This window comes from Pelophylax lessonae (genome assembly GCF_965119305.1).
Source record: "Pelophylax lessonae genome assembly, chromosome: 13".
NCBI classification, from domain to species: Eukaryota; Metazoa; Chordata; class Amphibia; order Anura; family Ranidae; genus Pelophylax; species Pelophylax lessonae.
Window position 1 is genome coordinate 138,753,866 of NC_138780.1, and position 11,359 is coordinate 138,765,224.

Here is an 11,359-nt window from a genome sequence, read left to right on the forward strand (position 1 = left end):
TCCACTTTTTCATCACCCGGAGGGGGCACTGCCGAGATGCAGTTGGTCCTCCGGGATCTTGCAGCCAGCATTGGAGCATCTGGCTGTGCCAAGTGGCTGGTGACTACGCTTCCGGTGGAGGCGGGCACTTCGCCAGACTTGAAGAGGACTAGGATTTAAAGAGCATATCAGACACAAGGCTGGTGCGAGCCGAACACTGTGGGGACAGCTGAGAGGCCCATCAGGCGTGTGATCACTCCTGGATGTCTGAAGCAGAGGCTACAAGGATTGCTCCAAAGGTTTACTTACCTTTTTCCCCTCTAGCCCCATGGTGTAGTCACCCCTTGGTGGTCTGGAGGGGGGGGGGGGAGTTTGGTGGTGGTTCTGGGACCCTGGTGGTGGTCAGTTCTGGGTACACTCCTGGTTGCATATAGCTCCATAAAAAAGGTACCTATCATGCAAGGCTACTATGGGGGGAATTTTGGACCAAGGCCCTTTGTAAGGAGTGTATTGAGAGCCTAGTCAGAACATTCTGCGGAGCAGTGTACTGATCTGGCTGCATCTGTCAAGGAGCTTTCCAGCACCTTTCAGTTGTTTAAGGATTTATTTCCGAACCTACACTTTCCTCAGCCCCAGACTCCCCCCTCAGCCAGCACAGCAGGAGATTGCTCCAGCCCCACTGGCTGTGCCCTCCATCAGTGGAGGAGCCCCAGGAGGGGGGGGGGCACTGAGAGGCTGAAGAGCACGATAGTATAGCTTCAGTCTCCCAGGTGGAGTCAGAGGGAGAAGAGGTGGATGGTGAATCCACTAGAGCTTCTCGGTACAAGTTAACCCTAGAAGAGGTGGAGGATCTCCTGGAGGCTATCCACACCATCTTAGGAATCCAGGAGGAGAAGACTCTTATCTCTTCATGACCAGATGTAGCAAGGCCTAAGCGAACTGAAAAGTTGTATTTTTCCAGTTCATGACTTCCTGCTAGAAACTGTCAAAAAGGAATGGCAGGACCCCAAAACAAAGCCTTTCTTTTCGAGGGCCATGAAACCGAGATTTCCCTTCCCTGAGGGAGAGGCATCAATTTGCAACAATTCCTCTAAATTGGACGCAGCCTTCTCTTAGGTCTTGAGGCAGACAGACCTGGCCTTTGAGGATATGGGCTCTCGCTCTGATCCTATGGATAAAAGGATGGATTCACTCCTAAAGACCTGGGATTCTTCACTGGGAAATCTTAAGCCCGCCATGACTATGACAGTGGTTGCCCATAGTATTGGCTAACCAAGATTAAAGCATACATTGAGGCCGGCACCTCAAAGAAAACAATTCTGTCCTCCTTTCCTATGCTCCTGCGGGGCATGGCCTATATTACGGACACATCAGCCAAAGCAGGATTCCTCTTACAGGGGACCACTTGTTTGGACCAGGCTTGAAAGCCGTCCTGGATCAGATGAAAAAAAAAAAAAAATGCTTTCCTGTCACGCGTGGACGGGGTGAACAGTCTAAAAGTTTCATCCTGAGAAAAAATGTTCTGCTCAAAGGACCGAGTAGCAGAAGAAGTCTTGGGGCCAGAAGGGCAGAGGCTGAGGAGGAGCGATTTTTCGCCCTTCTCAAGAGCCCAAGAAAACTAAATTATGAGCTGACCATGGTGGGAGGAGGATTGGGGCCTTCTTCCCACAGTGGGAAGCTGTTACCTCCTAGTCAGATCATTTTGGGGATCGTAAGGAGGGGTTATCATCTGGAGTTTTCAAGCCCGCCTCCACGCAGGATGTTCTTCACCAAAATACCAAGGTGCGCAGAAAAGGCGTCAGCCTTACTTTCCTCCCTGGAAGAGCAGAGGGTCGTGGTGAAGGTACAACTGGAGGAGATAGACGGAGGGTTTTATTCCCACATTTTCAATGTGCGGAAACCTTTAGGCAAGTTCAGGCTTATTCTGAACCCCTAAACACCTCAGTAGCTCACAAGAGATTCAGGATGGATTTGATCTTCTCGATAAGTGCTATTGTAACAGAACTAAGACCCCACAATATGCTTCCATCAGAATACCGCTTCTTTCAGTCTTGAACATAGATATCAGATATTCCAGGTGGCCCCATACAAAATTAGTTGAGAATAGCTTGTATAAGATCTGGAACATATATTGAACAAACACCGAATATATATATATACACCCCACCAGGTCAGCTGCCTGATTACATTATCATATGCAGATAAAATTGTGTACAGAAAAATAATTAACATATCTAAGGTACAACTAACACAAACCGTATTCTACCTTCCCACTAGCAACTAATAGACAGTGATTTAACTAGCAATCTTGCTGTCCTCGAGCTCATGGAGTACAATACACATTATAATAAGTGTAAACGCATCCCCATGGTAGACAATAGGTGAGTTAATCAGCACAATCAACAATGTGTGGAAGACAGGTGCTTGAACTGATGACATTAGCATCTGCCATGAGTCTGACTGTGCAGAGCAGTCCCCTATTGGAAATAGGCAGCTAGGCCTTTCACATGGATCCCAGGCCTAGAGTCCCAGAGTCTGTGTGTCTTGGGGAGATGTGGACTCAAGTCCAAAGTAACATTACTCCAAGGGTCCCCCCAGCATACACCCCACAACGAGCAATGTTCCCTCACAAGCCAGGGCCCATAGTCAGTAGGCAAGAGGCTAGCCTGCAGTCCCCTCCAAAAGCCCCTGTCCTGAGTGAGTTTGTCACAGCTACCCCCCCCGCAAACTGCTTCATAGCCTTGATAGATCTGAGAGACCCCTATCTGCACATTCCCATAGCGGAAAGGTGTCAGAAGTTTCTCTGGAGGGCCAAAGGGCAGCAGAGGGCACGTTCCATCTGTAATCCCCTTCAGCCTGCCCTCTTCCCCCCCCCGCATCTTCACAAAGGTCATAGCAGAGGCCTTGGTTTACTTGCAGCTGAAGGGTATTTCAGTTATTGCCTACCTGGATGATCTGCTCATTTTTGCCCCCTCTTAGGAGCAGTTGTCCAGGGACTCACTTGCGACAAGGTGCTGCTTGGAGAGTCTGGGGTGGCTCCTGAATCTGCAAAAGTCCAGTCTAGTGCCCGCACAAAGGGTCATTTTTCTGGGCTACGAGTTAGGTACCACACTTTAGATGGTCTTTCTTCTTATGGAGAAGTATCAGAAGATAGACCAAGCAATGAGTCTGTTACAGAGCAGTTGGCCTATATCTATAAGACAGACTATGTCTGCACTGAGGTTGACGATTGCAATTCTGGCGGTACAGTGGGTGGGACTCCACTTCCATCCTTTACAACTGCTCATTGTGTGGGTGTGGGCCCGCAGTATCTAGATTCCCAGATGCATGTGCTGTTATGCATAAAAAGATTGCTCTGGTGGTGGAGGGGGGGGGGGGGTCTCAAACCTGTCGCAGGGTCTCTCATGGGTCACGTCAGTGGCCAGAGTCATTACTACAGACGCAAGTGGCACAGGTTGGGGAGCACACCTGGGCTCTCGACTGGTGCAAGGATCTTGGAAGAGTGAAGATTCAAGGCGATCTTTGAACTGGAGAGAACTGAGAGTAATCGAGCTGGCTCTCGGAGCCTTCCAGACAGAACTGCAGGGACTCTGTGCAAGTCCACTTGGACAATTCTCGGCAGTTGCTTATGTCAACCGGCAAGGGGGGGACATGGAGCAAGCCTCTGTGGGTTCTGGCAGAGGGAATTCTTCAGTGGGCTGAAGCCTGGGTGCTCTCCCTCTCGGCGGTTCACCTGAAGGGAGAATTGAACCAATTTCCTAAGCAGAAGAACTTTAAAGGAAGGCGACTGGATCCTTAATCAGGGCGTCTACGGAATGATCACCCAAGGATGAGGGGTGTCGTGTATGGACCTTTTTGCCTCACGGGAGAATACAAAAATGCAGCTCTTTTTCCTGAACCGATGGGAACGGGGCGCTTGGAGTAGATGCACTCGCTCAGAGCTGGAATCCAGGTGTGTTGCCTTCCCCCCCCGCCTGAACTACTACCAGCGGTCCTGAGGAAATTTCAGAACAAAGATACTACCCTTATCCTCATTGCGCCACACTGGCCCCGGAGACCGTGGTTTTTAGTACTGAAGGGTCTGGGCGTGGAGCCCCCCTGGATTTTACCAGTTCGGGAAGACCTTCTTCAAGGTCCAGTTTGCTGTCCCCAGGTGGAGCGCTGGAATCTCGCAGCCTGGCTTCTGAGGAAAAGTTGCTGAAAAGCAAGGGGTTTTCGGATCAGTTGGTGGCGACTCAGCTTAGTAGCAGGAAAAAGGAAATGTGCGCCATTTACCTAAAAACTTGAAAGTGTTTCAACAGCTGGTGTGCAGAGAGCTCCTTGGATGTATGCAGCCCAGTCGCAGTGTTAAATTTCTGCCGAGTGGGGCAGATAAAGGTCTAGCTGTCACCACCCTAATGAGTCAGGTTTTGGTGCTAAGTGTCTTTTTAGAAGTATCCTCAGCGGAAAACACTTGCATGACTACATTCTTTAAGGCCTTTAACAGGACAGACAAGTTTGCAATCCCCCTTTTCCAATGTGGGATTTATCCTTAGTTCTACAGGCTCTCTAAGGAGAGCCGTTTGAACCCATTAAGTCTTGTGCGGTGAAGTTTTTACCCTCAAGACAGTTTTTTTTTTAAGTGGCGATCACTACCGCCAGGAGGGTTCGCGAAGTGGAAGGTCTATTAGAGCTCCCTTTCTACAATTTTTTCCAGATCAAATAGTTTATAGGACAGATCTGGCCTTTTTACCAAAAGTGGCCTTGAGGTTTCACAGAGTCCAAGAAATCATTTTACCAACTTGCTGTTCGAATCCTGTGGGTGAACAGGAGCGTAACTTTCATAAGTTAGATGTCAGAAGGTCTGATTTAGAAAGTCTGATTCCTTCTTTGTTTTTTTTTCCTCTGGGGCTAGTAAGATCTGTCAAGCAGCAACCTTGTCCAGTTTTTCAACCTTCACCAAGTGCTAAAGGCTGGACCTGTTGTCTGCTAAGGATCATGCTTTTGGGCGTAAGGTCCTTCAAGGGGTGGTCCCACTCTAGGGGTAAGTGCTCACTTATCCTCTCAGAGGGGACTGTCAGAGTTTTTACCCGGTAAGGGTAATGTCTTTTCCAGGAGTCTTTCAGGACAGCACCGTTACCCACTCAAATCATTTCTGGACTAGACCGTCAGGAGAAAGGAGGTTAGTATGATGTGGGTTTGTGTCTCCCCAGCTGGCCGGAGGTACTTTTGGAGAACTGGAAGGCACCGGCTGCCAGGGGGCTTAAATCTTTATGGTTGAGGCGGTGTTTCCTGAGAAGGGAGGAGCCAATGTCTCTCACAGATGGCTGTCCTGATAGTCTCCTGGAAAAGATGTTACCGGTAAGAGTAAAGCCCCGTACACACGTACCGATTGTCGGCCGAAACTGTTCGGCCGGCGAACGATCGGCCGATTTTCGGCTTGTTAGTATGATGCTTCCGACAGCCGACAGCGCACTTTCGGCCGAACAGAATCTGTCGTGCAAGCATTAAAATTTTTGTATGCCGACACCAGAACGGCCGATTGTTCGCCAGTCAGTACAGAATTTGGCCGGTAGACAGCAGATTTGCAAGACTGGGCATGCTCAGAAAAGAAAAAAGACAAGGAAAGTTAACCATCACATGACATCACTTCTGCAGTCGGCTGTTGTTGGCCGACAAAATTTGTGTGCAGTCTTTTGCAGTTTTCAACAGACACGACAGCCCTCGGACAAAAGACGGCCGATCGTTCGGCTGACGATTGGTACGTGTGTACGGGGCTTTACTCTGTTTTTACAAAGTTACATTGTTCCAACGTGGACCAATGGGATCCCTCTATAAGCAGGGAATCACTTTAGTAGGCACCACTACTACAGGGAACTCCACTAGCCTCTAAGTCCATGAGCTGGAGAGGAAGGGTGGTGACATCATGCTCTTCACTGTCTATATAGAGAATGCTTTGCATTCATTGAGAAAATGCAAAGCATTTTCTTAATGGCACCGGCGCCAAGTGGGCAATCTCCTATGTTCACAATGCTGCGCAGCAGCCACTTGGTAGGGTGCCTAGAAGCTGGTGAAGACAGTGCCTACTACAGTGATTTCTAGTTTCTGAAAGGAACCCACAGGTATGGTAAATACATAGTTACATTGGTCCAAGTTGGATCAATGTAACTATGTGAAAACATCCATGCCTGGAATTATGCTTTGAGAGGGGACCTGGGTAGTTTTCCACCTATAGGGGAATGAGGCTCTTTGCCCCAATAACGAGATGGGGGTTTAAGGCTGCTTACGTTTCTTATTGTACATTTGAGTCACATGAAAGAGCATAATGTTCAGCGGCTCATTTGGGACTGTGGGCTTGATTTATTAAACAGATGAGTGCAAAATTGGGTGCAGCTCTGCAAAGAAACCAATCCGCTTCCAGGTTATATTGTCATAGTGATAATTTTTTTATTTTTTTAAAGAAGACTTTACAAATGTTTTACCTCCTCTGTACAGTGGTTTTGCAAAGGGTAGCCTGGATCCTCCTCTTCTCAGGTACCTCGTTGCTGTTCCTAGCCCCTCCTTCCTGTTGAGTGCCCCCACAGCAAGCAGCTTGTTATGGGGGTACCTGAGCTGAGCTGCAGCTCCGTGTCTCCATTCAGACACGGAGCTGCTGTTTGCCACCACCCCTTTCTCTCTCTCCTGAGTGGCTAACTGACTTTGACAGCCTCTGGAGCTGAGGCTGTGTCCCAGCCAATCAGGAGGGAGAGTCCCGGAGGGCTCATGGACATCGCTGGCTAGAGAGGGGAGATCAGGTAAGTATTAGGGGGTGCTGGGGAGGCTGCTACACTATTTTAGATAAACCTTCTGACTCTACAACTATATTAAAATGATATTAAAGGCTCAAGTGTAAGCGTTATACTTCCCTGTCCTGTGCAGTGTTTTTGCACAGAGCAGCCCAGATCCTCTTCTCGGGTCCCTCTTCGATGCTCCTGGTCCTCCCCTCCTGTTGAGTGCCCCCACAGGAAGCAGCTTGCTATGGGGGCACCCAAGCTGAGCCACAATTCCCATTCAGAAGCAGAGCCCTGGCCCCTGCTCCTTTTCTCTCATCATTGACAGCAGCGGGAGCAAATGGCACCATGCTGCTCTCTCAGCTAATGATGGAGGGGAGTCCTGGACAGCCAAGTCTCTCGTGCAACGTCGCTGGATCTAGGTGGACCTTTAGGTAAGTATTAAGGGGGCCGCTGCACACAGAAGGCTTTTTTATCTTAATGCAAAGATTGCATTAAGATAAAAAACAAAATTATATCATACTTACCATAATTTTCTTTTCCTGGTGCCTATCCATGGCTGCATACATGTGATAGTAGCCCTGCCTACTTCCACTCACAGGATCAGTGCATAGCTATAAAAAGTTGACCCCCCACACACCAGCCCATTCCCTGTACGTCACTAGTAACGAACTGGGTGGCTTCTGTATGCTGCCAATAGTAGGCACCAGGAAAAAATTAAAATGGTAAGTATAGTACACATTTCTGTTTTCCTGGTGCCTCCATGGTAGCATACATGTGATAGATCAATAACTAGCTACCAGGGTGGCAAGTTTCAGCAAATCCTATCATAAGAAAGTGAGTAAGCTACTGGCTTCCTACCAAAGACAAGTGTAGAGAGACCTACTAAGCCCAGCTGTAGTGCTGAAAAAATGCGCCGTAATCAAATCGGATTGGCTCTTCTGCCTGTCATGTTAGCGGAAATCCCTGCATAATGTGCGCACTGTTCAGATGCTGCTGCAAGAATGTACAGCAATTACTTTCTGTGGTTGCAGCCCTGATATAGCGGGACCTTAGAATTAACTTTAGGAACCACAAGGTGATTGTGTGCTGGAGCCTTCTACCATTCTTGGTCTCTAAGGAGCTAGGTATTGCTACTATGGCTAGCTAATGATGGTTTGCAAGTGTGCTATGGTTGATCTGAATGTATTAAAAGGAGTACTTCACCCAAGTCAGCCAAAGCAATCCCACTATGGAACAGGAAAACAAACGTCCACAGGCTCTGGATTCCATAAGAAAGCAAGTCTGTGAACTTCCTGCTGCTTGAAAAACCTCCCCGATAATTCTTATACAAGCAGTAGGCTTCTGATGAGGGCGAATGTTCGCCTGGTAGAAAAACAAATGAGCACCATCTGCTATACCCTTCAACATTCAAATCCCTAGGACAGGCCCTCAGAGCACACCCCCCCTCAATGGGACATGACCCCCAAAGCCTGCCCCAAAAATTACAGCACAGACAGAAAAAGGACAACAGACCGCATCCAAATGCTCCTGCAGTAAGTGCGGAAATCTGGCCCCAAGCCCCTGTTGGAACACAGGAAAAGTGACGATATAAACCTTGGTGGCAGCCTTGCTGATCTGAGAAACCGTAGTCTGCAGCTAAAAGCTCAGGATGCATTCATAGATTTAATAGAGGGCATCTTGTTAGCACAGCATGGAATCGGAATCTGAACCCCAGACAATATTGTTGGTTGGTTGGTGGTCTGCTGAGTCAACTTGACATGAAGCTGAGCAATCGGAGATCAGTACAGGGTCCATCTTGAAAAACAAAAGGAAAGTAAAGGTTGAGAGAGAAACCTTCTATCCTGACCACATCCACCCAAGAGACAGAAACTTCCTTTGGGTGAACTGGATGCAGATCAAATTAAAGCGGAGTTCCACCCTGGGAATACTTTTTTTTATAAAAATACCCCCGGGGCAGTCAGGGTTAGTACATTCCAAAATGGCTAGCCTCTGATCTGTCCCGGGTTGCACTTACCTTTTAGAAGAAATACTTACCTTGAAAAAGTATTGTCCAGCGCTGCCAACTCAGGTGTGGGCAGCTTGAAGCCAGCGCGATCCTCTTCTGCGTCCTCTTCCGTCCCACGATGCGCCTGAACGTCATCGCTCCCAGGAATCAATGCGCCTGCACCGGCCCCGACGTCAGTTCCGGTGCAGGCGCCGTCATCCCTGCACAGCTTCTGGGCATGCCCAGAAGCTGTTTAGCAAGGTATGACGGCGCCTGCACCGGAACTGACGTCGGGGCCGGTGCAGGCGCATTGATTCCTGGGAGCGATGACGTTCAGCTCCCAGGAATCATTGCAAGCCAGGAAGTGACGAATCGCCGTGGCCACCGAGGGGAGGAAGAGGAAGTAAGGTAAGTATATTTTCTTCTAAACCAGGTAAGTAAAATTAAAAAAAAATTGCGATTATCCATTTGTTTTTCAGGTGACCCCGGGCAAGAAGATGGAGGTAAGTTTAATTTTAGGATGGAACTCCGCTTTAATAAGGATGTCCTGTTGCGGAGCCAGAAACTAATCAGACAAAAGATGGAGAACTGGGTTCTAACAACCTTATCTTATGTTAAACCTGTAAAAAGGTTCCATGCCAGACAAGGTCAGTAGTTTGAATAGTCACTTCCCCAAATGAAAGCTACGACTGAACTACTCAAGATCCCACAAAGTTGCTTAAGGGATGGTAACATGAATTTTCTTTGATGCCCACCAAGCCAGAAAGTGTCCCAGGCGAAGAAAGGCAATACAAATTTTGTATTTTTCTATGAAAAAGTTGCATCTGAACCCAGTCCCTTAAAGCTTCAGATAATGCCACCATTGGATTTTGTAAAGTAAACAGTTTGCCATCACAACTGGGGCAGAAACCTCTTGACCCAGAAGACGTTCAGAGGATATGCAGAGAACACAAGTTGAGAAAAGACGCTTCTTAAAAATTAGAATGTTATTGACCTGGACCATCTCAAAGAGAACCTGTCCATGGAAGGCCATGATAGCTACTTCTTCCGACTAAGGAAATGATGTAGCAAGTTTCTTACATGGCTCCTCTAGTTCTTCTCTACTCATGGTAAATTTACCTATCTTAAAGGAAAATGGCTAGTAGGGGTAAAGCCTCAGGCTGTACATAAAGTACCTCTCTGTTCTTCCTTACCAGCATATTGCCTGCTCTCTAATGAGGGAGGTTTTATGCAATTGGTAGCAACAGAATAGAAATAAAGCTTGAGGCATTCGCAATAACCTAGATATGGTAACCTCACCCAGGCTCAGAGCAATCCCTTGTGACTGAATAGTGGGCAGGAGAGCTTCTGTCTACCCCTTCTTTGCAGTCTTGACACACTCTTTATTTTGTAAAGGCAACTTCACCCAAGCTTACAGCATTCCTTTGTGGCTATGAATAGTGGGGTGTAAGAGAATTTTCTCTACCTCTTACTGGATTTCTGGTGCTCCTCTCATGCATGTTCCTGTCTATGGGACAGGCTGGGTTTCTTAGCTGAAGGAGAGGCCAGTTAGCACCTGAATGCACTCTTTTAGCAGCAAAACACCTACCTGATCTGATGACCCTTACCTATAGGTGCCGTGTGGATCTTTGTTATGCAGTGAGCTCATAGTGCAGGGCAGCTGGAACATTGACATTTAATCAGGTATAATAATATTGCCACACTGAGACATGATCAAGGACATATCTATTTGCTAGGTAGCAGGAACTGGCCCTTGATGCAGAGTTTGTGGCTATGGGGGTGCTGGCATGCAGTCCTATCCTGTGAATGCCTTCTCTGTAACCCACTGGGTCTTTAAAACCATGTTCCTCAACTTTTCTGACTGCCTCCCACTCCTGGCAACCTTCTCACCTTGCCCACTTCCAACATGGCTTCCAGTTAGTCTTGCCCAAAACCATGATGGCCATTGGGGGAGTACTTGCCCAAACCAAAGATGCCCCCCCCCCCCCCAATGTGAGCTCTATCCACTTCACATGTTCAGCATAATGCATCATTGCCTTGAATGTAGACACTTGGCTTTCTCTTCTACAATTGCCACTAGAAGGCATACTGGAACACAGTACAGGGGCGGCTCATTCGAGAGCAGATGAAACATACAACTTATGAGGCCAGTCACAGATAAATTCCAAAAAATATGAGACACATAATTTCCGGGTTTTTGCATGGAGACCCGTGTAGAGCCGAATGAGGCTTTGATCGGGTCTTCGGCGGCCGTGCAAGGCTGGTTGCCCAGGTCTCCCGGTGGGACAGGAGACCGGGGCGAGGCGCGGCGGGATGGGGGGGACATCCTCTCCTGCTTCTTGTAATGACAGCCCAGCAGCTTCTCAGCCGCATCGGTTGTCATTACAAGACAGCCGACTGTCGGCTATGGATGCTGTTACCGGGTGATGCCTCTAGCTGCAGGCATCACTCCGGTACAAGCACTTTCCCGAAATATCGGTCACCTTGGTGATATATCATATTCCTCAATATATCGGGGAAAGTGTAGATCGACCCTCAATATATTGGCTTTGCTGATAATCGTTCGATCCCTAGTAAGTATAATTGGGGGGGGGGGGGGGATCCTATACTTCTCTTTTAAAACCATTTAATAAGCAGGACAAAC